This window comes from Apodemus sylvaticus, chromosome 2, assembly GCF_947179515.1.
Source record: "Apodemus sylvaticus chromosome 2, mApoSyl1.1, whole genome shotgun sequence".
Lineage (NCBI taxonomy): Eukaryota > Metazoa > Chordata > Mammalia > Rodentia > Muridae > Apodemus > Apodemus sylvaticus.
The window spans coordinates 45467579-45493674 of NC_067473.1; the positions used below are offsets into that span (position 1 = coordinate 45467579).

A 26096-nucleotide genomic window follows, 5' to 3' on the forward strand; every position below is an offset into this window, starting at 1 on the left:
ATTTGTAAATAGAACTGTATGCTCAAAGGCCTTCACATCTTTGTCCGTTCTTTAAGAAATAAAATTTTCTCTCCTTCAACCAAAACAGTGCTTCTCCCCAGAAGGTGTTTCATACATGCTCCAAGATTTATCAAAATGAAAAATCACTGAAAGCATTAAAGATTTAAAGATTATTAATATGTATACCCAATATTGGGTAAGAAGGCTTGTGAGCTATGAGGATGTAAGGAGAGAAAGAAACAAAAAAAGGGGGTATGAAGTTAAACAATACATATATTACATAATATACATTATAATATATTTTATATACATATATAATGTAATCACATTCACAGATTGCTTTTTAATGATATTCTTTTTAATTTATTTTAAAGCCCACTACTTTTTGTTGTTGTTAATTTGCTTTATTTTGTTTGAAGTGACATATGACACCATATCTGGTGCTAACAAATAGCTTGTGGGATACCCTTAAGTAGTCCCTGATCCCCGAGTCTCAGATTCACAAAGGCCAGTTGAGTATGAGACACCACAGCTGGCTTCTGCTGTGTATTTACTATACAGTGGTTTTCTTTAGCCTCCTGAAATCATGCACACACATTTGAGTAAAGCCTAGAGAAAGATGCTGCAGTTTGTATATAGAAATGTTTAAAGCCTCTTTTGGATTCCTCACGGAGAAAAAGAAAGTAAAGAGAGAACAGCTGTACACCAGTGGAGGCTCTTAGGCTGGCATCTGAGGAACTGGCTACTTTCAGTGTGATACATTTTTAAAGACCAGAGAACAAAGTTAAGAACCCTTTCTGCTCGGTTGGTACAGTGAACAAAATGTGTATTCTGACGTATGAAGTTCATATCTCTCCTTCCCGTCACTTCAGTTTAAAACTTGGCACTCATAGTCCTAGCAAGAAGCAGTCCATCAACACCCCTGACAGCATCATGGCCCAGCTTGTTGATGCAATTTCTATTGCTGCTGCCCATTTTCAAGGCCTGAGCCGTAGTGGACTTTGTAAATTCATGCCAGTATTTGTCTGTCATGATGGAATACTAGATATGTAGAGTCAGTTTCTTCTCAGGAAAAAGCTAAACCAACTCGATTGTCACCTTCTGCAGTATGTGAGCATTGTGAACGGCTACTCTGACTCACCTCTCCTCTCCCTGCTAAGTTGACTTGCCTTGTCACACCCGGCTGAATCACCTGCGGAACTAGGCTTCTGCCACAGAGCACAGTGGCTGGATGCTAAGGAAAGCTTCCGACTTCTCACGGATAGCTTTCTCTTCCTTTCAGTGGTGGGGGGCATGTGTTCGGTCCTTAGTATCACAAATAATATCCCACTGGAATAGTCACATTTTTGTTTACATCATGATCTTTATAGTGAGAAAAATTGAAATGAAATAAGCATTCCTATAAGTCTACACACAGGCACCATTCCACCTCTGACCCATTTGTTTTTTAGACTTACGGGTAATTTAAGTGTAGCTTTTTTAATAACGCTGAATGCTTTCAAAGATTGATTATTCAGCAGTATTTCTTCCTTCCCTCTGTGGTTTTTACCCTACCCTGTGGAGTGTGTTGATGAAAAGTCTCATAATGTATTGAGCCTTCACGGAAATTTATTGTCCTTTTTAGATGACACATATAAATATCCTAAATGAAATGTTGGCACCGCCATCAAAGTACTAAAATATGTCATCATTCCTCTGTAGCAATTTCATATTTTACCTGTGTTTGATGTTAATGTGAATGTTATATCTGAGCTTAATAAATATATTGTATAAAAAGAGGTAAATGTCAATAGGCTTCTTGAACCCTTTCATTAAATGGTTGTGCTGCAGGAAAATATATCAAAAGCATAAGAGGCATTGTAAATCTTATTTAGAAGCATTATAGAGTTCCATATCTTTAAATTATTTATATTTGCATAAGTGAATTTCCATAGCACAAGCTAAATTTCAAATGAAAAATTTTCAAAACTGTCTGAGAAGAGGAAAGAAGTTTGCTATTTGATTTATAAATTTGGTTACTGGCAATTGTTCCGGCTATAAGTTCTTAACTTAATTTGGTTTCTTCGGAAAGATGCTTCCCAACCATAGAATGGTTTAGGGGACTATGTTGGACACTTGATTTTTTTTAAATACAGGGCACACGTCTTGCAGAAGAACTACAGAAGGAGCACAGTGACTTGGTGATAGCTCAGGAATGCCATTTTTATAATCAAATCTCAATATCTAATTATCTGGGGTATTGAAACACATTGAAGTCCCCGGGGCTTGGTTGAGGCCAGCTGGATACTTAACTCAACAAATCCAATTATTTGGAATCAGTGTAAATCTAACATCAGGGACTATCACTTTGGCAGCCCTTAGCTAATCCTGTAACCCAAAAGGAACATACAGGAAAATGAAACAAGATGATCTCTCTAGAATGGCTATTTCCAAAGGAGCCTTTGCCCTCCAGAAGCCCTGCAGACAAAGGGAATATAAAGTCCAGCTTCCGAAATCTATGGGCATGATTTTTAGAGCCCAAATGATTCTGCATGAACCATACTGGCAATAGACACCCCATCCAAGTTGCTAATTTCCTTTCCTCCATTTCCATATACCACTGGCTTTAATTGGAAATCTGCATAGGTTTAAAAGAAGAGTCTCAACATTTCTTGACTACTATGTGACTTACTAATTTTATAACTTAATAAGAAATAAAGATGATAGCTACCGATAAAAAAGAAGAGTCTCAGAAGAAATGTGCCCTAGTTTCAATGGGATGTCTGCTAAAACTTCAGTGTTAATGCTTGATAGCCACATGACAACACGGAACATATGCAGACACTGTTAATGGCATGATCACATCACTACATTGGTTTCTCAAGCACTAGTTACTCTATTCGAAGTATAACATGGATTAAAAGTTTGCTAAGCACATTTCTTTTTCTTATATGTATTTTTTTTTGCACCTTTGGTACCTAAAAATCCAATTATAAAAGTTTCCTGGAAAGGGTAACAGTGTTCTACATTATGAAGCACAACTTAATGGGGAAAAAGAATAAAGGAAGAACAGAATGAATAAATGTGCTGCACTTTCATATCTGCCACCAAGACGAGGCCTGAAAACACAGCCATTGTCAACCTATCCACTAATAAGATTAGGGCTCGTAAGCCACCCTGTTCTCATGGTTCCTGGGACTTTGATGCCTACACAAAATTCATAGATTAAACCTGATCTATTGAGTGAGAGTATAATTAAAACATTTCTGGGTGTGTGCTGATGAAAGACTCCATTTATGATGATGTCCTCTCTCAGATCTGACTAGTGCTAATTCTCTTTATTAATTTCTATTTCAACCACAAAAACATCATAGGCTCAAATGTATGAATTCTTTGAAAGAGAAATCTGTCTCTGAATCTGTCTTTTCACTAAGCTCAACATGTAGATGAAATTTTTATCATATAAAATGTACTGTATGCATAAATCTTTTAAATAAAAGGTTATTTCACTGTAGTTCAAAGGTTTGAAGTTTTACTTTTCTATTAGATGGCCCATCTCTTTAAAGGAGGAACTAATTTATTACAGTCAGTTCCAAAAGCATATAAAATATCTCTATGAATCAAGCATTGTTGATTTGTCTTATTGGGTTAAAGGGTTTACCAAGACTTTGCAAATACAAAGCAAACTATGTTTCCAAATTCCAAAGTCACAGGTACTTCTCTATAATAAAAATATTGAGAGTGTTTATCTATAACAAAAATTGTAACTCTATAACAACTTCCATTACTTAGCACTCATAACAATGCTATACAGTTTTTCCACAAGCTTTGTTATGATAAATACATACATACATACATACATACATACATACATACATACATACATACATACATACATACATAGTAGAAGCTGTCAGGTTCAGAAAAAAAATAAAGAGTTACAATTAAATAACATTGCAACCGCAACTGTTTCCAGAATAAGGTGCTATTTTCTAAAATTGCTAAGTATCCTACATATAAGTATTAGTACCTAAGTAATAAATGAGTGAGATTATCAGTACCAGTGAACACAGCGTTAAGCTTAGAATGATTAAAGGAGAAGTAACAGGCTGCAAATGATAGGTTGTAACTTGCATACAGAAAACAAACAAAGGTGGGGATATAGATTATGAAAACTGTTTGGTAGACCTTGCTCATGGAGGAAGCATATCTTTGGGGGGTTCTCCCATTTCCCACTGTAATAGAAAAATGAGTATTCACATACTATAAATCAAGTCAGTTTCTGAGACCCAGATCGAACAACCAGATTATACTACTGAGTAAAACCTGAGGCTCTACAAGGGTGGATGCTGTAGACCAGTGCTTCTCAACCTTCCTAATGCTGCGGCCCTGTAATACAGTCCCTCATGCTGTGCTGACACCAACCACCAAATTATTCAGTGGCTTCTTCATTCTCTAATTTTGCTACTGTTATGAATAATAATGTAAATAATCTAATATGATTATCCCCAAAGAGTTTGTGTCTCACAGATTGTGAACATTACTATAGATAGATATATCCACTTCACCAAAGAAAAAGCTAGGATGAATTATTTAAAAATCAGTTTCTGGTAGGGCCTCTCAGAGATCAAGCCTCAGTGGGGAGAAGATGTGTTTAATCCTCAAGAAAGTTGAGGCCCCAGGGAAGGGGTTGGCATGATGGGGGAGGAGCACCCTCTCAGAGGCAAGGGGAGGAGGAATGGGATGAAGAACTGTGGGAGGGGTCAATGACTGTAATATAAATAAATAAAATAGTAACAGCAACAACAACAACAATAATAATAATAATAAAATTGATTTCTAAATTCCTAAGAAAGAATAGAGTACCAGGAAGTGGGAGTATTCTGTTTCTATAATCCTAAGAGTCACAATCACAAAATATAGTAAACATTTTTAGCAAAGACTTTGTGTATCTACTTTATCTATGGAACTAGACTTACTTTATCCAATTAGTCATTCTCATATAAATAAGATGCATATGTCATCATTAAATCAATAGTCTCATGGTGGTTTTAGATTCTGTTTATCAGACATGTTCATTAAGTAAAAAAGCAGGCCAGGTCCTATTTTTGTATTCATTAAGAACTTTTTATTTAAGAGCAAAACTTAGTTCCAATAGAGTGCATATGTTCTTCCATCCCTCCCTCCCTCCCCTCTCTCATGTGTGTGTCTGTGTGTATTCTCCTTTATGTTATGACTAGAAATGTGTTCTGCTAATAACTAACTGCTGGGCACATTCATACTTGTTTCTGCTGGCTGTATCTATTCCTGTCTAGATGGTTAGGTAGGATAGAGTCATACTCTGTTCTTGTATCCACAGTTGTTAGCAGTGTCCGGACAGTCATAGACAATGAATATTTATTGAATGGATTCACAGTAATGCTGTTTTATACGTTGCTAGAGTTTACCCTATGAAGCTGGGTTTTTTCCTACCTCCCTGTAAATGTTTTATATGTCCTATATCTGCGTTTAATGTCTCTCTGTGCCTACTGCAATGATCAGCATTCAGAGGGCATTTGTTATACGTTGTTAAATGACTCAGGAAATTGGTTTAGTAAAACAGATATAAGCTCAGAAGTAGCTCCAGCCCTCACAACGAAGCAAAAAGATTGAACAGAGCAGTAGCCCTGGGCCTTATTGCTATAAAAACCTGCCTATCATCCAGCCACATTATAAATGAGACACTAACATAGGGTTATATGTCTGATGATAAGATATCTTAACCTAGAAATTACAAACTCACTGGACACTTAGCAGGTTCTCTGCCCTCCCTAATATTGAGTGAAATGGGAAAGACACCCCAGTGTAGGTGTCTACCCCCAGGACCATGCATTCAGTCACTTTACTCAGAAGAACAAAAGTGTGGCCCTGGAAAATTAAATTGGACAGTGGTAGAGATATTTTGTGATCTAAACATGACACAATGGCAATCTGTCCCAAGTATTTCTTCCTACAGCCATATGTGACCCACTTAGCACTGCCATGTGAGCGATTCTGTGTTTCCAAGTTAGCGGTAATGAGGATCGGAAGAGCAGTCACTCCCACAACCATGGCATGACACTGGCTACCCTGTTTCTTCTGTCCTGAAACCATGCTTCTGTCCTTCCTTCCTCCCAGCTGTTTCCTTCCTCTTCTCCCAGGAGCTTTGATTTCTGTGCACTTTCAGATACAATAGACCACTTTCTTAGAAGGTAGAGTTTCTATTTGTGGCCCGTGAACTTATCTAAAATTAAATAACTGTCTCCCCATTTCGTTGTTGGTGATTTCTTTTCTATTTGTTTTCATATTTACGTTCACTTTGTATGACTTCTTGTCACCTTTGTGGTGGTTGTTAATTTTCATTTTTTGTTTTGTTTGTTTCTACGTCTATCATCTATGACAACATAGAAGGAATAACATAGAAGCTTTTCACACTCAAATTATAAAAATGGCCACATGGCTTTCATTTTAGCAACAGAAATAGATGAAATGGAAGTGTTAAGATTAGTTTCTGAAAGAAGTAACTATTTGAAGTCAAAAGTAATTTAAAGCTTTCTCTCCAGTGAGAAAACAATGAAATTGTTTTGTTTTTCTTCTCAACAGACTAGCAATAAAGCATGGATACCAATCATGTCGTCGTAAATATCAAGTTTTAAAAATTCATTTTTATTTGTGTGTGTGTGTGTGTGTGTGTGTGTGTGTGTGCACATGCGTGCCTGGGTGTGCATGCGCGGGTGCATATGTTTGTGTGTGTGTCTTTCTGGGTGAATGCATGTCATGTGATTGCAAGTGCCTATAAAAGATAAATGATAGCACCAGCTCTCCTAAGGCTAGAGTGGCAAGGGCTTAAGGGTCACCTGTATATAAGTGACAGGAAAAAAATACTTGGCTCTCAGAGAAGGAAGGGGTGCAAACCCTAAGCAATTTCTCCTGTTCCCAGAAAACAGTTTTAAACATGCATCTTCTCCTAATGAGGTCCGATTTTCTCTTTAATCTTCTATACCTTCCCAGTGGTTTGATTTACTCAGCTGTGTTCCAATTTACAAATGGATAGACAGCTCAGAAATTCTTGTTCCCCTTAAACATTTACATCTGCTTCTGAGACAAACTGATTTTAAGTGACAACCTAAATGATACAGGGCTCATTTAAAAATGATACTGGCCTCAAATATGCTTTCCACAAGAAGCATGGAGGAAGGGGACATGGACGCATTCTTACTAACAACACTTTCTGCTTCTGCTGGGGAGAGAGAAAATCAAGTTTCCTGAATGGAGTGACACAAGCTATGTCATTACACACTCTACAAGGGGTCCCATGCCCGGGAGTGGTCAGCCATCATAAAGTAGACTCCCTGGCTTGGTCTGTTTGGCCTTGTTTGTTTGTTTGTTCGTTTTTTCATTCATTCATTTGTTTGAGAGAGAAAAGGAAGCTGAAGTCGGCTACATAGGGAGATGGAGGAGAATTTGAGAGGAGTTTGGAGAGGAGCAAAAAATATGATCAAAGTATAGTGCATGAAATTTTCAGAGTAAACTGAAATTATGTTTGTTAGGAATATAGAATACATTACAATTAGTCTCAAATATATTGTATGCACTTATTCATCACCAAAACAAACAGAAAAATAAACAACATTGAAAATTTATGTGAAGGCTCACACCTTCCATTACAAAACCAAATTCTAAAATCTAAGTGCATTGAGTTGTATAGACTTTGAATATGGGTTCATTTGCTTTTATTTGAGTGTTTCTTAATGATAAAATTTTAAATAAATTAATATATAAATTAAAAGTAATAAAATAACATTTTAAAAGGCACATCTATACCATGGGGTGCTAATAAGCTACAATAAAATTGGTGATTCTAGCATAAAAGAATGACTCTGTGGTATTTGTTCATTTGAGTCTTGATGTTTTCCATCAGTCTTTTAAAATGACTAAAAGTCTTTATTGATTAGCAACTCTAAAAGCTACAGATAATGAGACACAGAAGCATACGGCGTAGTAAACATATGTTCAAGGGTTGCTCCAGCAACACAAAAAAAGCAGTACCCATCACCGCCCGCGTAACTGTGATCGCCTGTCTTAAATGGCTACTGTGCTTCTTTAGCCTTAACTAATGTGTCTTACAAAGTAACTGTAAACTGTATTCTAATTTTTCAAAAGTCAATTTTATTAAGAGCTTATTAACACAAATAAAAGTTAATAAGCCATCTAATTACATTAGTGTGGTTGTTTCCAATCAAATTGAATGCACCTGTTAAAAAATAAAAAGTCAGGCGAGTGGACTGATTTTACATAGGAAGAAAAGGTCTTAAAGATAGATTAATCCTAAACTCCCTCTTACCTGTGAGGGAAAGATAGCCTGGAATTAGTAAGAGAATTGTCCATAGCACACACAGCTAATTAATGGCAGAAATAAGGACTAGACATTAAGGAACAACTTCCTTTCTCAGTTAAATCAATTTCTTTGGTTCTGTCTCTCACCTAGTTTGAGTAATTAGCTGTGAAGCACATTATCACTAACACATTAGTACTGATTTTTTTATTATATCTATGGATTGTGGAGATAAGGGAATATGGATATACTTAGCATAAAAATTCATTGCAATGAAGTAACAGATATTATCATATAAATAGCAAAACAATGTTAAAAGATAAATGAGAGAGTACTCCAAGCATTTTTTTTATGAAATAGTAATAAAATGACAAAGATAGAAAAACTGTGTCACAAAAAGAAACTGAAGGAGAGAAAGAGAGAGGGTTATTTCATAATGTATTTTCCTGAAAAATTAAGGGACGTTTATTTTGAAAAAAATAATTGATGGAAAAAATCTTAGATTTAGTTTCCTCATGATGAGTTCATAAAGATCAAAGAAAGTGTTTCTGGGCTGGGGAGATGGCCCAGTGGATAAAGCATTCGTTAGCCAGGGATAAAATCCTGAGTTCAGGTCTCTAGCAGCACCCACTTCAAGCCCAGCACACACCTATTATCCAAGCCTGTTAAGGTAAGTTAGAAAGTGGAGTAAGGTCAGTGTGGTCTTTGGAGTGAAAAAAGTAGAGTGGGAAAATGAATTAAATATTGCTGTGTTAGAATTGTTATAAGTTTTAGGAAACACAAGAGCATGACATTCAAACCCTTTGGTTCACTACCACCTTCCTCACATCTCTTAGCCAATGTGTCCCAATATGTAATAATAAACAAGAAACTCTCTCACAAGGTGAAGGCAAGAGCCGGTGTGGAAAGATGTTCTCTGATTACCATAAGCATGCATTCACATAGATAAACACAGAGAAAGATGGCGGATTAACAGAACTCTAATTCATTATAGTCTCATGTATTGATTATGATTTACAAGGTAACTAATGCAGGGCTAGATATATGTCTTCACCATTAAAAGCACTTGGTACTCTTCCTGGGGACCAGAGTTTAGCTCCCAAAATCCAGACTGTTGTATTAGTCAGGGTTTTCTAATGGACCAAAGCGAGAGAGAGAGAGAGAGAGAGAGAGAGAGAGAGAGAGAGAGAGAGAGAGAGAGAGAGAGTTTTATTACAGTGACTTATAGTCCAAGAGTCCAGTAGTTGTTCAGTCAACAAGGGGGCAGGTCTTACATATATGTCTTCAGTGTATGCCAGAATTTTGAAGAAGTGGGCTCTAATGGCAGTGAAGGAATAGACTTGCCATTAAGAATGAAGACAAGCAGGCAAAGAGAAGTAAACCTTCCTACTTCCAAGCCCTTTATTCTGGTTGCCGGAAGAAGGCATTTGGCCCAGATTAAAGGCAGCTCTTCCTAATTCAAATGATCTACTTAAGAAAATTCCTTCACAAATGAACCCAACCACTAGTGTTTTAGATCATTCCTGATGCATTAAGCAGGCAACCAAGAACAGTCATCACAGTTGTGGGTCAGGTGGCTCATAACCTTCTGGAATTCCAGCTCCAGGGGACCCAATATCTCTGGCCTAAATAGGCGCCTATACTCATGTATACACACCCACATGGATATACATACATCTGTAAAAAGAAATCAAAACTTGAAATGGACGTAATTATGTCAAAATTATTTAAAGATTTCTTTGTCGGTAAGCTTAGATTTTGTCTCTGTTTTTTCAGGTCTAGTTTAAACACAGTCGTGTATAATTTATTCCTGTGGGAAGAAGAGCAACAGTGGGGTTTATCACAATGGGATAGTTCCAACATTATTAAAAATTGAAACCATAACCACATATTGAAAATGACCTTAATTGGATGGCATTGGAATGAATAAATTAACTCAACTGCCCCTTACAGTTGGTGTTTCAATGACTCAACTTCAAACGCCTTGCCCATCCAAAATCTCATTTTCTTCTTCCCAATGTAGACAGGAAACTGGATACAGGATACATGTGTGGGCAGAACACTGAGATATCTTCAGGCAAGATGTCTAGATACAAAGTAAAGAATCTTTCCCACGGTTTTCAAACTCATTTTTATCATAATTTCATTATTGAATGTTTGTCTTAAGTTTTTAATAGGGAATGTTTTAGTTTGTAAAGAATGTCTTTTTTTTTCATGACAAAGACATATAGACAACTGGAGGAATGATCCCTGTGTATGTTTCATTGAGGGCCTGAATTGTCAGCAACAGCCCAGCAACAGATTTATGAATTTAAAAAAAATGAGGCAAGTTTCAGCATATTGGCAGGATTTAGATAAAGGTCATCTTTGGGATTGAGACAGGACCTTTTCTAATTTACTTGTTTTTAAGTAAAATATATATTTCTTTGAATAATTGTTTGCAGTATCAGAAAGTGTAAGGACATGAATTCTGCCCTTGATAGAGCAGCTCTTTATTTCCACAGTTTAGCTAATCTACAAAAGGGCAATGATTACATATTTTAAATCAAAGTTTCATTTGTGGAATACAGGGAAATGTTCTGCATCAAAAAACAAACAAACAAACAAACAAATGTTAGAGATTTTTAGAAATTATTCCTAAAGTAATAATTACACATGTGCTATGTAGCAAGTATCAAGTCTGCATACACATTAAAAAAATGTGAATTCCTGCCATCAAGGTCTCGTGACCATGAGGGTATAGAGAGCAGCCAGTGGGTACAACTGAGGTGGTACTCTCACAGAATAAGGAAGGGGAGCAGTGCGACATGCTGGGGAAAGGGTATAAGCTGCTATACTGTCCCCAAAACAGAAAACTTGAGAGATGTGTAGGATAGTTTGGTGAGTAAAAGCCCAGCTACTCAATGTGAGGATTTGAGTTCTATCCCCACACTTATGGTTTTTTTAAAAGCTGTCATAGATTCCATGGTGCTAAAAATCCAGCTCTGTGGCAGACAAAGACAAAGAGACAAAATGACTTCACCATTCCAACTGGTGAGCCCAGCTTCAACAAGACTCTGCTTTAGGGAGTAAGAGTAAAAGTTCAGAGCACACAAAGTCCTTGTCTATGCTCGGTACACATAGATGGACACACACACATGCACACACACACACACACACACACACGTTATGTCACTTTTTATGAGTATCTACTGTGCTCTACTTTTAATTGTGACTGCAAAACATGCATGTGGACTTCTATGTTGTATCTGCCTCCCCCCAACTCAGTGCATAGAAAATGTGCATCATTAGCAAACAAGGTGATCCCCTCTTTCCATAGCATTTGTTTTGTTTTGCGGTAGGAAAGGCAGGACTGTGTGCTCTTTTAATACTGAGTGGTGCTTGAACATTTCTCCAAATTGTTACACGACCCCAGGATTCAGGCTCTGTAATCTTATCAATGAGGAAAAAGCTGTTGGGTATTTTCTTACAAATTGTCAAACATATCCAAAGTTTCATAGATTCAGCAGGCATATGGCTGAAGCGATACAACACATTCAACAAGAAGTCTTCTGCTTATGACTGCAGTGAGACACATATATCTACTATTCACTGGACTATAAAGTAATGAAATTTCTATAGATAATTAATTAACTATATCAATCATGATTTATAATTCATTAAATCCCCCAATACTAATTCAAGAAATGGTCCTAGAAACTACCCGGCAGCTTGTGATGTAAGCTTTTACTTAGTGAGGTTATTCATTTAACTGACTGCAATAGAAAAATTAGAAACCAGATATATTTTCAACCTGATAGATGACTTCATGTAAAAGACTTCATATAGTTTATATATGGCATGTGTAATGTTTATCCAAATAGTTGTATACAATAGAATACTATGCAGTGGTTAAAAAGAATGAGACCATATATTGTGTACTTATAATATGTCTAGCGAAATAGCAAAGTATGCAACTTTAGTAGTAAGTGGTTATTCGTGAAGAAAGATGGCTATGTAGATATGAATATGAATATAGGCATGCACAAGTGTTGGTACAGTGCAATTCTGTATATAAATAAACTCTCCCTAACATGATATACAAGAAATAATCATTGTAGTATTAGAGAAGGAAATAAAATAAAGCCATTCGTTCATTCATGCTGTAGTAGTAACCTTAATCATTGCTGTGGTAGCATACATGGCAAAATCAATGGCGGAGAGTAAGGCTCACAGTTTACAGCAAGGACAACTGTAAGCCGTGCTATGACTGCAGTGCAGAAGCAAAGAATAAACTCTTTGCCTGGCTCATTTCTTTGCTTTTCTTTATAATTCAGTCCAAGACACCAGCTAGTTCATATTCCCATATGCATTCAGGTGACATATTCATTCCTCAGTGAAATGTCCCGGCAGAACTCCTCCCAATATACACAGAGATTTGTGGGCTAGGTTACTCTTTTTTTTTCTTTTTTTCTTTTTTTTCTTTTTACTTTTTTTAATTCGATATATTTTTATTTACATTTCAAATGATTTCCCCTTTTCTAGCCCCCCTACTCCCCGAAAGTCCCGTAAGCCCCCTTCTCTCCCCCTGTCCTCCCACCTACCCCTTCCCACTTCCCCGTTCTGGTTTTGCTGAATACTGCTTCACTGAGTCTTTCCAGAACACTGAGTCTTTCTAGGTTACTCTTAAGTATCATGTAGTTAAAATATGGAAGATGAAACATTACACAAACTTTGCTCCTTTTGAGATATTACATGTATATTACCCATTCAGGATCTCATTAAGGAATTAACAAAACATCTGAAGCAGAATTTTCTCTCCAACAGAACTTTTAATAATTGTCTTCAATTTTTCTATAAATACACAAGGGCTGTGATGTTAATCGACTTTCATATTTATGTGAGAAAAAGTTAGGGGTTTTCTTGAAGAAGGGATTTTTTTATTATTATTCTTTAAATTAGTTTCTCCCCTAGGATGTAAATAACCTTAAATTATTTTACTCCAAAAGAGGCAGCATCAGCTATAAAAAAGGATGAATCTGATATTTGATAGCATAAATGAGGCATAATAATCAAAGAACAAACTTTTGAAAGGAAGAATGTGTAAGATACTGGATCCTTGGGACACCAGCAGTAATTTACACACCATTACTTATTCAGGGTTGCATTCCTAATTACTGCTTGGGAAAAAAAGATAATTATTATACTCTAGCAGTGACTCCTTTCATCAAAAAGAGAAACAGTGCTGACATAGGAATATATTAAGGAAGTGTAACTCTAGTTTGTTGATGAAGTTGTTTATAGACAAGATTTAGGAGAATTTATTAAGAGTACGGATGCATTTGTTAAGGGGCCATGACATAAACAGAAAACTGTGGATTAATTCTTGAAAAATGGGCCTTAGCAAAGCACATTCAAAACTTGTTTCTAGATTTTTTTGACCTATTGTCTTTCTAAAACATCTTTCTTAACTATTTTTGTTCTTTTGAGGTAACGTGTGTGTGTGTGTGTGTGTGTGTGTGTGTGTGTGTGTGTGTGTGTGTGTGTGTGTGTATCTTTCTGGCTGGCTGTGCCTGGCTGTCCTTGAACTTATTCTGAAAACTAGGCTGGATTCAAGCTCAAAGCTCCACCTGCTTTTGCCTCCCTAGGGATGGGATTAAAGTTGTGTGCCATCATGCCCTTCTCAGACATATTTTTAGTATACCTTTACAAACTAACAGACATCAACAGCAAAAAGCTAGTTAGAAAAATGGATACGAATAGAAATTAATCAAAAGGATGCATACAATGCTCAGTGGGCAGTTAATGAAGTGTTCAGCTTCACAGATCAAGGAAAGAAGATCAAAACTGTATCATCACCTCGCTCTTGTGAGGATGCCCATGATCAAGGGCAAAAGGTGCCAAGTGCCCATGAGGATGTAAAGAGAACACAGCACACAGTAGATAAAAACGTAAGTACTGCCCTGGAGGGTTGCAAACACATAGGTTAATGCCAGTCCTATGTCTAGTAGCACAGGAATAACACCAGTAGGTCAAAGAGAAAGCTTTACACTAATATTCACTGCTGCACAGTTCACAATAGCCACCAAAGGAATCAACCCCTCGCCTAATTAACAAAATGAGATACTCCTCATCCCAACAAACTAATGACATCATGACGTTGGCAACAACAGTGATGGAACTTGAAGTCACTGTAAGTGAAATGAGCCAAAAATAAAAGAGGCAGCCTTGCAGGATCTCCCTCACCATGGGGAAAAAAGGTTCTTCTCAGAGTGGAGAGCGGAGAGCAGAAGCATGGTCTCCAGCCATAGGAAAGCAGGAGAGAAAAGCTTGGCCAGTGGTTACTAAGCCATGGTTGGTGAGCAGCTGCCATTCTTCACCATGAGCTATGCTGTACAGTGAAGATAAAAAGCAATCATGCACTTACTGCCTCAAAAATAATGGAAAATGGATTTTGACCTTAGTTATAGATGAATAGTATTCCATAGAGGTGACAGTATTGAGGGATGCAAAAATAGTGATTAAAAAAATATAGCTTATATATAATAATATATTATTTATACTAATATATTATATAATAAACATTATTTATATAAATATATTTGATAATAATATATTGATATTATTATAAAATGGTAATCCAATAAAATGTATAGTTTCTGTGCTTTAGTATCTTTTACATACAAAGTAAGCTTAATATAAACAGGGAAGTGTCAGAGTGATTGAAACTATTGAATCAGATACTTAAATTTTATTAATATTGTAAATTAATACAATATACAATTTACCACGGATAATTTTTTTTTGAAATATAGTGGAGGTTTGATAGGAAAAAGTAACGGTAAGAAAAAGTGACCACTGTTGCTGAAGTAATTGTCGTGTGTTAAAACCCCCCAAAAATATGCATCATTGTTTGTATGCATTTATAGGTATGAATATTTATATATCTAATTCTATGGGCAAAAATGACGTAGCAAAAATCATGCTTTAAATGAATATAGTTAAACCACAAATATTAGTGGCATTTATTTGCTTGAAGTTTAGTTAGTTTTCATAGAGTTATTTCAATAAACTGTGGGATATATAAACATCTTATCACTGGTTCATTTAGGAATCTCTACATTTTCTGTAATACTAAGAAGTGCTATGCTAACACAAAAGCCTTTTTAAAGTGTCCTATGTTCTTGAACTATAACTGTGTTACACATATAGTATCTTCAAATAATCTAAGTTCAGCAAAATTTAGACACGAACATATAGACACACTCTAGAAGGAAGCTTTTCTTGGGCTATTCAGATGACACACAGAACTACTTCTATACATTTCAGCAGACAAGGGGACTCAGGAATTTCACCAGATGAAGCATGGTAGACTCTTTCCTCTCTTAATCTGTCAGCGTAAAGAAAATATTTCAATATGAAATGGTAGAATTGGATCTTTCATTGCACCTTTAAAATAAACAGAGCTTTAAGACTTAAAATCATATTCAGAAATAGCCCTATAATACATTTCAATGAGGTCATGCAAATAAAATAATTCTTATAATGTATGGGAGACCTGTGAAGTGAAGTCTTGGTGTGATTTTTATCTACAGGGTAGGTTCATTTGATAGTTCCCACTTGGAAAGATTGCATTTCCACGAGTAGAGTTGTGTCATGCACAGACTAATTAACATGATTGTCCAGTACCTAAGTGGACATTTTTTTTTACTCTCTTTTCTCCTTTCACCTTGTGCAAGGAGATTGTTCCCAGGAACAGCTCACGTGGTGTCTCTCCCGTTAGCCTTAGGGAAGCCCCCTTGCAGGATTGGAGGGTGCAAAATGTACAACAGTCTGGCAGCCTCCTCGTGAAATGTGATCTCTTATCTGCTTCTTTTTCCCAGCGACCCATCCAGCTGAGACTAGAGCAGGCCTCTGAGCTGCACATGCAAATGCAAAGCACTCACATCCCAAGAAAACTTCTTTTCTGCCGAAACAGCAAAGGGAAATTGCTTTCTGACAGAGCTCGCTCAGAGGGTGGAAAATCATTCTGCTTTTTGAGAGATTTTCATGTATGAGAAATAAACAGCTGTAGCCATGGAGCAAAAGGAAACATTATTATTGGCCCAGATAGGCATAGAAATGAAGTTCAGTGTCATGCAGTATTACTGCTAATTCTGGGAATATTGTTCATCTCAAATATTCAGAAGTTTGGTTTGTTTTTTTTTTAATTTAGTCAGTAACAAGAAAAGTAGTTGAAGCCTAAGTTTTTGTTTTGTTTTCTTTTGATTTTTAACAACCAGATGCGTTTTCTTCTAAGAGATGTGAAAACTTGTGATTGCTATGCTGTGTGTGCAATAAACTCCCATTTGTGGATTTAGATATCATGTGGGCTATACCTGGCTTTTGGAAAGTATAAGGTTTTCTTTTTAATTTGTTCACATTTCAGTTATGTGATTTCCATTGTGACTGATTTAGATTATATATGGAATTGTGCAGACTTTTTTGTTACCTGAGTGACTTAGCTAGAGTTTTACTGCTGTGGACAAACAGCATGGCCAAGGCAACTCTAATAATAATGACATTTAATTGAGGCTGGCTTGCAGATTTAGAGGTTCAGTCTATTATTAAGACTGAAGCCTGGCGGTGTCCAGGACCCAAGTGTTCTACATCTTCATCTGAAGGCTGCTAGGAGAAGACTGGCTTCCAGGAAACTAGGACCAGAGTCTTAAAGCCTACACTCACAGAGACACTTCCTCCAACAAGGTGACACCTACTCCAACAAGGCCACACCTCCAAATAGTGCCACTCTCTGAGCCAAGCATATTTCAACCACCATACTGGGTTTATACACCAATGGAACCGTTTTCAAGAATCTTGCTGATAATGTTGTTTCTCTCCTGTTGTGATTTGAAGGAGATTTGTCCCCAATAGCATCACAGATAATGTTCTTTCGCTCCTGTTGTGATTTGAAGGAGATATGTCCCCAATAGCATCACGTATTTGGCACCTAGTGCCTGATTAGTGGCACTATTTGGAGAGATTTTGGATCCTCTAATAAGTGAAGTCCTTTTGAAGAAAGTATATCACTAGGGGCAGACATTGAGGTTTTAGAGCATCCCCACAGTTCCTAATCCTTCTTTCCCACGTGTGATTGAAATGTGATTCTTCTTCTTCTTCTTCTTCTTCTTCTTCTTCTTCTTCTTCTTCTTCTTCTTCTTCTTCTTCTTCTTCTTCTTCTTCCTCTTCCTCTTCCTCTTCCTCTTCCTCTTCTTCTTCCTCCGCCTCCTCTTCCTCCTCCTCCTCCTCCTCCTCTTCTTCTTCTTCTTCTTCTTCTTCTTCTTCTTCTTCTTCTTCTTCTTCTTCTTCTTCTTCTTCTTCTTCCTAGTCTTTCTGTACTGTGCTGCCATGCATTTCTTAGCTTTATAGACTTCACCTTTAAAACTGTAAGCCAAAATAAAATTCTCCCTTAAGTTGCTTTTGATTATGGCATTTTATCAAGGCATCAGAGTTGTTACTAAGACAACTCTCATGGAAGTAAGAGAAGCTAACTGACAGGAGAACTGGTCAACTGATACCTAATTAATATTTACTAGAGTGTAATCTCTATGGTAGCCATGCTCACAAGAAGAAAATGGTACATAAGTTCTTAAGACTTCACAGAAAAGCAATGGTGAAATTTGCAAGCTCCAACTACTTGAGGCACTAAGTCCACTTCACCCCTGTATCGCCAGCATCTAATTAACACTGGTATGTATACTCTCTTAAAAGTCAGTGCATACCACCATACAGAATAAACCACGCCTCTGCTTTAATCTGTAAGAACATCTATAATGGCTCTTGAGGCTGTGTCTTTAAGATAAATGGCTCTAGGGTTCTACATATGCCACAATAGAGAAGTAGCAGAGAGCCCCACACCCACCCACCCCTGCTCCAAACTCAGTCTTAACCTTGACTATGAGTCATCACAACCTCTGCAGATGATCCAGGTCCATGGTCCTGACCTTAATCCAGTAAACATGGGGCTATCAAAGGCACCACCTGGACAGAAGAATGTGTGTAGAATAATGTCCCCTATTTAAATTCTGGATATACAATAGTAGAAAATGACTGGCAAATGCATGGTTGCTTCATACATTTACATTGCAATTGTGAAAGTTTTCTTTGATTAAAATGTTATGTTATAGTGTTGATTGCATACCATGGGAAAAAATAGTAAGTAAATTTGCAACTGGCCCTGAATGTTAGTCCGATGAGTCATTTAAACAGAAAACTAATTTCCACAAGGCAAGAGTAAAAAGAAAGATTGCATTTGAATTGCTCCTGTGACCAAGAGGAAAATTCATCATCTATATAGATTCAGTAAGTTCAGTGTGGGGGAGAAACTGTGGACGATCGTTGTTGTGCATTACTGTCCTGTAACAGACTTTGACCACTTAAACAAATGGAAGCTCTGGTGGCTACTTTTATCATACTGTGAAAAGTTCTACTGTTTCTTTTAACTTGGTAATTAAATGTTCAAATGGAAAGGGAGTGACAACCCTACTCAATAGTTCTGAATTCTTTCAGTTAAAAAGAGGAACCACTGTCTGGAATCTTCTAAATAAATGCATACATCCTCCCCTTAATTTTTCAGAAAAGGAACAGTGATCTTATAAACGAAAAGAGAGAGCAAGTCCTCTTAACTTTGTATACCTTTATAAAAAATATATATTTATACATACACATGCACATACAGATACACACACATACTCTAAATAAAACAAAAGGAGATGTGAAAAAAATTGCAATTACGAATGGATCATTTATTCTCTTATGGTCTGACCTCTGCTTCCTTTCCAGCTGGCTGAGTTTCAATAGAAGTAACTTTTATGTTAAGTTTGTTTAGCCCTAATTTGCTATAAAAAACATAAACTGTGCCACTATTATTGATTAGGAAGAGCTACCAGGATGCCATGAAAAACCCATTATATGCAAATATATACATGCATATCATTATAGGAAGCAAGCTTGCTTGCATTCTACAGTAACAAGTTAGTGTAACGTCATTAAAAATTATCACTAAGAATGTGTTGGGCTGTGCTCTGTAATTTTAATCAAGGAATACAGTGCATTTGATTTAATGATTTATTTGTTTGAGAAAATGCATTCCCATTCCATAGCTTTTTCCTACCACCATTTTAACAGAAACCATTCAATAGGTTGTACCTACTCCTGGGACTCTTCCTCCTTTTGGGTTGTTGTAACCAGCTTTGATATGATAGTTTTTATTTCATCTTATTATATAGTATTGAGTCATGTTTGGATTGTTACCTCTTAGAAACCTGTTCCTTTCTAATGAGAGACAGAAAGGGAGTACACCCAGAGGACAGGAAGGGTGTGATGACCTGAGAAGAACAGAGGGAGGAGAAATGTAATAATGATATGTTGTATGAGAAGAAAATCTATTTGCAATAAACAGAAAAAAAGTGAAGAAAAAGGAAAAGTCATTTTTTTAAAAAAAGCATTGACTAATCTCGGTTGTCAACATGACAGACTTGGGAAGAGGAAACCAGTTAAGGAATTACACTCATCAGATTGGCTATGGACATGACTGTGGGCGTTTTCTTGATTGCTGATAGATACAGGAATGCTCTGGCCTGGGTGATTCCATCCCTCAGCAGGATGCTCCTGGGCTACATAAGAAATGCAAACATGAGCTGAGACATAAGCCATAAGCCAGAAAGCACTATTTCTCCATGATTAGAGCCTTGAAACTTTGTCTTTGACTCCCTCAAAAATAGAACCCTTCCACATTTGCCTCACCCAACCCCATACAAAATAAATAGATAGATAGATAGATAGATAGATAGATAGATAGATAGATAGATAGATAGATAGATAGTAAGAAAAGGAAAAGAAAAAGAAGAAAACCAACAGTTAACTATAACATCTTAAAAACATTGTCTTGTATAGGAAATTGATTCACATTTTACAGGAAGTTGAGTTTCTCACTTTTCTTCTTATTTTTAAATAATTTTAATGACTCTGACAATATTACAAATGGAGGAATATGGCGTGTATCTTTCTTTTCTTTCTTTCTGTGTTTTTAATGTGTGTAAGAGAGATTATAATTTAATTATGACATTTCCCTTTTGCCCCTCCAAACTCTCCTCCCTTTTTTGTTTTTAAATTAATGGCCTGTTTTTCATTGGTTTTGTGTGTGTGTGTGTGTTGAGGAGGGTGTTTATTCCTATATAGAAGCTATGATGGTTATATAACCTTACTTTGATGTATACTTTCAGCGATGACTGAAACCAGTTGTTGTGTTCCTCCCTGGGGGAGAATGCCTGCTCTGCTCCGCTCCCAGATTTGCTTGGTTGCCCACAGTGAGGCTAAAGCCTCATGAACTTTCTTCCATCCAGTTTGGCATGCTCACCGGAGACATCTTTGTTCCACTCATGTTTGTTTGTACAGTCATGTTGGTCAGACTTAGAGACTCCCAGAGAACTCCCTGATCCTTATTTTTAAAGATGAATGCACACCAGGGACAGGTTGGACTCTAAATTGCAAGAGTGGGTGGTAGATGGAAAAGAAAAGGCTATTTTCCTTTGCCTGGAATATCTGCATTGTTCTTAGATGGGGAAAAAACCTCTCTGTTTTGCATCAAAAGGGGCAGCTTAAAGAAAATTAAAAGACAAAAACACAAACTATTGTAAATAACTATTTATCATAATGACCACAGACTTCTAAAACACAGAATAATACACATACACACGTAAGGCACAGGGGGGCTCAGGCCTGTGAGGAGTTCTCTGTGTATGCCACTCTGAATCACTGCACTTGTCTGCATGGGTATCTGGAAAATTAAATTTGAGACAAGACAATAGACACTAGGACTCATGTTAACCTTCGACCAATTGCTCAGGACCTGCCTGCAGAACAGTAAGAAGAAGCTACCCTGTAGGAGCAAGGACATTCTAAAACATTCTGAGATGAAAATACGCTAGCATAGCTTCTTCATGTCCTCTCCCCGACCAATCTCATGCGCCATCTCACCACCCCACACCACCTCCCCACACCACCACCCCACACTACCACCCCACACCACCACCCCACACTACCACCACACACCACCCCACACCACCACCCCACACCACCACTCCACACCACCACCCCACACCACACCACACCGACACACCACCACACACCACTACACCACCACCCCACAACACTACTCCACAACACTATACCACCCCACACCACCACCCCACCCCACACCACACCGACATACCACCACACACTACTACACCACCACCCCACAACACTATACCACACCACACCACCACACCACAACACTACCCAATCCTACCACACCACACAACACCACCACAACACCACCACAACATACCACTCTACGGCACCACACCACACCACCGCACTACAACAACACCCCACAAAACCACCAGATCCTACCACACCACCACACCACACCACACTACCATACCACTACACCACCACACCACTATACTACACTGCCACAATGCCACACCACCACACTACACCATCACCCCATACTACCACACTGCCATACCACACCACCACACCATTCCCTCTCATGAACCCCTAGTGCATACTCTTTCAAGAACATGGCTTCTGATACCTCAATTAAAGGCAAGTGAGCAAGTGCTGAACAGACATTGGATGGGACACCGCCTTTCCTTCTAAAACAGCAAATAGAATCAACATGTTCAAGACGCCCATTCTGTACCAAAAGTAAAAAAATATTTGTGTCATCAAGGAAGAGAAATCAAGAGAATTGTATACAAATAGACCTTCTTAAAGTAGTTCACATTGCTTTTTCCCTCTGTAAATAATTTAGTTTATTGCACAGTTGCCTGTCTGAACAGTTGTTAGTTTCCAGCCTCTGTTCTTCTTTGGAACTTCATTTCATCATAAAAGCCTCTAAAATCACTTCTCAGCCTTTTGGCTAAGATCAAGTGCATAAAGGCCTCTAATACATAAAGAAAATATACTCAGTTAAGAAAGACACTTTAGTCTATAAAACACTTGTCTTTCAAGCTTAAGGACCTGGATTTGATATGCAGAATCCACATTGAAACCAGGCATGTTATCACATACTTGTAATTCCAGCACTGGAAGACAGAGGCAGGCAGATTACTGTGCCTTGCTGGTCAGCAGCCTAGAGCCATTGGTGATCTCCAGGTAAGGCAAAGTTGATGAGGTAAATGGTACCTATTAAAATACACTTGAGCTTGTCTTCTGTCTACTGTATGATGCACACACACACATACACTCACACACACACACAGACACATACACACTCGTACATAGAAACATAAGCATACACATGCAGAATATACACATGTACAAATCATGTATTTTCTGTTTTGCTTCTTAATCTGCCTATGTTTTATTCCAAAGCCCACATGTAAAACCCCAAGAGAATAAAGGAAAAGTTTGCCTCAATTGTATTTATCTTTTTGTTTGAACACAGTGCTTGTTGTAGCTGATGTCGGTAAAAATCCAGTGAATTTCAAAATATAATTGATTAAAAATTATATTTTTGTATTAAATGCACCCTAAGCATTTATAATGAGGACCCTTTTAATCAAGAAAATGTCTCTTTATAATAAAAGCCATCATATCAGAAATCTTTGTACACTAAGCTGTACCTATGTCTTAGCATTTTCTCCAACTGAAGATTAACCAGTGATTATAGGAGATTATTCATGACACAGTTCTACACAAACTCTCAGTCTCCTTTCTCTGTAGTAGCTGTGATTTTCCAATATGTGAGTGCATACTCGTTATAGCATGTCAAGAATGAAAACCTCCATTGATGTAGCACATAGGAAAAACATTCTTCATCATTTTTTGCTAGTGTTATTTCTAAATGAAGAGAAAAGTACCCTTCAAAGTCACTTCACCTTTCATATTTCTGTCAACTGAATAAAGAAAATGCTGCTAGTGCGCCAGATAATCCATACAAAATGAAACCCAGGCATAGGAAGGAAGAGTGAGGTAAAATTTTTACCTGATCCTCATATTTGCTGCCTGCACATCTTTGCGGACTGTTGATGCATTAGTTTATATAAAAGCTTTTAGTCCTGGCTCAGAAGGACATGGAAGAAGTTTAGCCCCACCACTGTATGATTATCAAGAGAAGTAATCATGGTAATAGCTAGAACTACTATATTTACAATCACTAAGTCTTAAAGCCGGCTGAATCCCCTCGTCTAGTGATGCAACAGGTTTCTGTTGTCTGGACCTAAAGTTTTGAATATACATTCACAAATATCTGTTAAACCTTTACCAAAATAATCCAAATAGGTATCTTTGTATTATTTAATACATTTCTAGACAATGGTGGTATACTTTATTCCAAAGCTTAGTTCTAGTAGAGGTATAGAAGGAAGGAAAGATAGGAGGGGGGGAGAGAGGGAAGGATGGAAGGAGGGAGGGAGGGCAGAAGCGAGGGAAGACAGATTACCAAAAAAAAGATACAAACCACAAAAATGAAATAACACTTAAAGATAACTAATATTGACCTAGCACCAACCAAGAACAGAGATCCATTATTTTATGATATTAAGCTAGACTTTCAAACACAATTTCAAGAAACTGCTGAGGATGATTAAGTGCATAAGTGAAATCACACTTAGTTTTCTTCCATCTCCAAAGGCTTCCTGGGAACTTCAGCTACCAATTTAGTAGTGAGGTAACTTTCCTAACTCAGCCCATGTGTAGATGTGATTGTTGGAGATCAGGAAGTAGGCTATGATGTTCAGAGCAATAGTGGAAAAATACTTAGCAAGATAATACCTTAGAAGACTGTATTTATATCATGTGGAAAAGTGTAGCCCTTACAGTAATACTGAGTATCTCATTAGTCAAAATCTGTTCAGAGTCATCAATTTTAGTTTTACAAGATCAACAGACAACCTGGTTTAATTAACAAAAATTTAAGAGTTCAGGAACCATACCATCTTGTAGGTACCAAGAATGCTCTGGTCCATAAATGCTTTCTTGGTCATAATGCAGATAAAGGGGTATTAAAGGGGGTAATAGAGTAGAAAATACCCTTGGACACCATCATCATCACAAAACAAATCATTAAGTAATTGCCAAAATAACCCTATTTTGTTTATGAATTGGTAGTTGATAGATTGATATTTGTGCCTTTCTTAGTTCTACATTTCAAATGCACTGGATACTCAAGCATGTGAAGCACAATTACCTCTCTCAGCAATACCCAAGCACAATTTACTTTATACATACAACTTATATTCTACATAGCAGTGAACTTCTCAGTGCCTTGCATTGAGTTAATTCCTCATTAGCTCGTTCCGCTTTACTAAGCTGCAAACCTCTGTAGCATAAAACCGATTTGAAACTTGCACCTTTTCTTTTTTTTTCTCTCAAATATTGTCAACAGCGTCTGTTCCTCCAGGATATAAAGGAAAGGTGTTGTGCATGCCTGTGGACATTGTGGCAATAAAGGCAACATAAAATTAGTTAAGGAGGAAGAAGGGAAATTGGGAGGTTTTCTATACTGCTTTTCCTAATCTAAAAGAAATCGCTGGAGCCATTTACTTTCCATTCTCTTTACGATAATTGACTCATACAACCCATCTCTTTTTCTTCAAATAGTGCTGCAATGATCCAACTAGATTGGATCTTTCTGTGGTTATGTCTGCTTATTACAAGAACAATTATTCAAATAACAAATGGGAAAATCACCCATAAGCATGCACATCCAATCAAGTATAAACGCTGCTGCTCCATCAGTAATTGCTGATAGTATTTCAAATGTAGTCTGTATTTTTACAAATAGCTTAGTATGTCAAATATTACATTCTTGACCAGATAAATAAAATCCCAAACCGATTCTTAAATAGTGATGGAGGTAAGAACAGAATTATTATTTAATATAAGTCACTCAATACAGGCAATGTTAACAGGGTGGGCAAGTTTGACAGTTTTTGATTGTGAGGGCATCATATCCATCCAGTGTTATGTAATGAATATTTTAATCTTGCACCCATATGAAAGCTATTAGCTATGGTTCTAAGGGTGTTACTGGGAATGTGGTGCATTCAGAAATAAAATACGGAATAAAAAAGCAGGAATGAATAGAAGGCCTTATTATCTAAGAAAAAATTCTACCAGCTGAGAATGATCAACATAGCTAATCAGCATAGAATATTCACTGGGTATCAAGTGCCTACTCTTTTCTAAAGACATTAATGTAAAAGTAAAAGATATATACATTTTTCTTAAAGAATTAGGAAGTCTAGTAGAGAAAAACATTAATTCTAATGAAAGAAGATAACAGAATAATAGGTTATTCTATGGGCAGCAGATTGAGTTTGCCACCTACTCACTCAAAGAGAAATCAGCATCCATTCAGGTGAGGACCACCCTTCATTTCTGCTTGCTACACCCAGCCCAACGTTTAGCATAGGAGCCTAGGGCCTTGCTGCTACATCACTCTATGAAACCACAGATGACATCAGACAATGCAGCTTTGAACTTGCCAGATAAGTCACAGAAAAAAAAAAGAAGTCAAGACTGAGAAAACTAAGTAAAATAATTTAAGATCAAATTAGTTTTGTGGGCTTCAGTTTTATAGAAGTCATTATAGATGCACAGAGATGCTGAGGAAAGAGAGAGCAATGGGGGTCCAAAATTATTTAAAAGGAGCAAGCACGATGACCCTGAGCTCTCATGGACCATCCACTTCTTAGGTACAGAAAGAATAGCAAAATATGCAAGCTGAGCCCCCATTCCTCTTGGTGGAAGA

General features: G+C 37.2%; 1 protein-coding gene and 1 pseudogene across 3 annotated transcripts in view; both read left to right on the forward strand.

The window, feature by feature from the left end:
• Window positions 1–26096, forward strand: part of Kcnd2 (potassium voltage-gated channel subfamily D member 2) — a 487073-nt gene that overhangs the window by 391086 nt on the left and 69891 nt on the right. The gene's annotated exons all lie outside the window — the stretch shown is intronic.
• On the forward strand, window positions 22240–22404 carry LOC127679624 (uncharacterized; annotated as a pseudogene).